At 37.5% G+C, this 2,975-nt stretch overlaps 1 long non-coding RNA gene across 1 annotated transcript; it reads right to left on the bottom strand.

The window, feature by feature from the left end:
* Positions 1 to 810: 810 nt before the first annotated feature.
* Positions 811 to 1,862, bottom strand: LOC143589403 (uncharacterized). Its single transcript, XR_013145280.1, has 3 exons — positions 1,636 to 1,862; positions 1,021 to 1,560; positions 811 to 911 (listed from the first exon to the last, which is right to left on the bottom strand). It is a non-coding gene; the product is annotated as an uncharacterized LOC143589403 (long non-coding RNA).
* Between the last annotated feature and the right edge of the window lie 1,113 nt (positions 1,863 to 2,975).

Genomic DNA, 2,975 nt, shown 5'->3' with positions numbered 1-2,975 from the left:
AAAGATTTTAGCGGGTGGTCGGACCTACCGAATTTAAGTTTTTGACATGAACTAGAAGCTACCCATTTAACCTTATACACAACCTGTCTCCTTGTCCTTTATTTTAAAAGGCATGAGGCTCTTAAGGTCTTTGAAGACGAGGTGTGAGGGTCGAAAGGGCTAGTCTCACACATGAAGGAGCTCAATCTTCATGGACCATGGTTAATAAAAAGGAGTTCAGAGTTCATAAACATCACGCTTATATTTGACAAGAAATTACGCAACACAAGCTTATCACAGAAAACCACTATTAAAGATCAGAAAAAAAAATATTGTGGTCAATAGCAAGAATTATCAGAGAAACCTTGGTTGAAAAAAAAAATGCCCGATTAACGCCCGACCAACTCAGTAATAGTCAACATGTTTTTAGTCTGCGAATCCTGTTTAAATGAACTAGAAGAAGATGAAATAGCATGGTCCCTTCTTGAAACGAACGCCGGTTCTTTTGGATTTGGGGGTGTCGCCATATCACCTCCAAGCATCATAACCACATTTGTCATGGTTGGACGATCATCAGGGTCTCCTTGTACACACAAGAGTCCGACGCTTATACACTTCAATACCTCGCTTGAATTACATGTACTCATTAGTATTTGATCTAACAATTCAAATGGTCTGTCTTTCTATCCATAAGCTCCAGGCCTGAGATGTATAATTTTAGACATGTAACAAAAAGCAAAAATGTAGTAAGTAGTTACAGCTGTAAAGTAGTTCACAGGTAACTTACATGCCCCAAAAGACTTGTTTGGGATTTATAAAATCCAGTGTTCCTTTTCCCACTTACAATCTCAAGCAATACCACTCCGAAGCTAAAAACATCAGACTTAATAGAGAACAGACCGCCAAGCGTGTACTCTGGAGACATATAACCACTGAGAAACACACAAAAGGTTTTTAGAGAACATGCAACTGTACAGTTGCGTGAGCTTGTTTCCATAGTCAAGTTTGGCTCTTGTTTAAGAAAAGGGAGTACTAACTTACAAGGTTCCGACAACTCTGTTGGTGATATATTCGATATCTTTTCCTTTAACTATCTTGGCTAAACCAAAATCCGAAATTTTTGGATTCATGTCCTCGTCAAGCAAAACGTTGCTTGTCTTCAAATCCCTATGAATAATCCTCAACCGAGAATCATGATGAAGATAACCAAGTCCTTTAGCAATTCCCATAATGATATTGAATCTCATTTTCCAGTCCAGTGACGCACAAAGTGTTCAATCTTGTCAAAGATAAGCATATGAGTTTTGCATAGCACTAAAAATTGTCTATATAACTACAAAGACATGCATTTAAATTCTAGAGATACTAACCAAAAATGAATTGATCTAGGCTTCTATTTGGCATGTACTCATAAAGTAGCATTTTTTCTTCTTCCCTGATACAATATCCCAGTAGTCTAACAAGATTTCTGTGTTGAAGTCTAGAAATCAATGAAACCTCATTTTTGAACTCTTGCAAGCCTTGTCCAGAGAGGCTCGACAGTCTTTTCACTGCAATTTCTTGGCCTCCAGGAAGCTTACCCTGATTAAATATTCATACTACTTTAGTTAATACCTTATGCAGAAATTAAAAGGTGAGTTAAAACTTCATTGTTACCTTGTAGGCAGGTCCAAAACCACCTTCTCCAAGCCTATTTTCCTCTGAGAAATCGTTAGTAGCGGCTATTATGCTTTCCAGCTCAAAATATGGCACATCAGGGCCTTCTCTCCCATCTTCTTTAGAATGATCAAGATGAAGTAACTCATGGATATGTGTCCGCGCATTACGAGACTGGAATTCTACGTTATTTTGGTTATTGTCTGTGCGACAAAAGGCAATGGGTAAGATTTGTTTTAACTTAATAGCAAGAACTTTAAATGGCAAATGCAAATGAATGGAAATGCTTACCGCTTCTTCTGTTCACCAATTGTTTATAACAATATATAGCTAATGCCGCAAATAGAGCAAGCACCAAAGCTGAAACGCCAACAGAAATCGCAAGGACTTGTTTCGGGGATAATGATTTTCTGTCAATCTTGGGGTTCTCTGATGGTGTATTGATGCAAAATTATGAGGAAAACTGAGTTCCAATAGAAAAGATATGTACAGGAAACATGAAAAAAAAAAAAAAAAACAAGTAAAACTACTAATTAACAACTATTTATCAAAGCAAAAGTTTGAGGCGTCTTGAATTTAAGGAGTTGAGGACGCTAGTGGAAATTTATTCAATTTGGACCGCGTTTGGGATCGCATATTAAGCTCTTTAAAAGATGTTGGGGTTTGCTTATTCAAGCTGCTTAACTTTATAGGAGTGGTTATCTCCATGAGCTGCTTATTGGCTTTGCATTTATCTACATGACTAATAATACACCGTAAAATATGCAAATAAAATGTCTGCATATTTGGAAACCTTAGCATCATTATTGTATAGAGATAATCACTCCTAAATTGTAGCTTGCACTCCTTGTATTTATTCCTGTAAATTGTTTGAATAATATTATCTTTGGAGTTTATCATGGTATCAGTCGGTGATCCTCTAAATCAAACCTCCTCATCTTCTCCGATTAGACCTCGTTCTTTTCTTAATTTTCCTTCTCTCCTTTGCTCCAATGGCGATCAGACCTCTAGCAAATCCAGCACCCTTCCCATGCAAACCCTTCTGCACCTATTGACCATTAAACTCTCCTCTGCAACCTATATTTTTTTGGAAAAATCAAATTGTTCCTCTCCTATCTTTGCAAAACCTAATCGACCATGTTGATGGCACACTTTCCCCTCCGGTCGACAGGGCTGGCCCCTAGGGGTGGCAGGGTGGTTGACGGCCTCGACACCCGCTAGGCCCAATTTTTTTCTTTTGAAAAAATTATATGTATTTTTATTAAAAACAACATGTATATTTAATGTTTAAACATAATTACATAACCATTAGCTTGGTCTAGTGGCAAATGGGTATTACT

The sequence above is a fragment of the Bidens hawaiensis genome, unplaced genomic scaffold (assembly GCF_021521415.1).
Source record: "Bidens hawaiensis isolate Kalapana, Puna unplaced genomic scaffold, B.hawaiensis_p1.1 tig00037557_1, whole genome shotgun sequence".
NCBI classification, from domain to species: domain Eukaryota; kingdom Viridiplantae; phylum Streptophyta; class Magnoliopsida; order Asterales; family Asteraceae; genus Bidens; species Bidens hawaiensis.
This window is presented reverse-complemented; position numbering and strand designations above follow the sequence as displayed.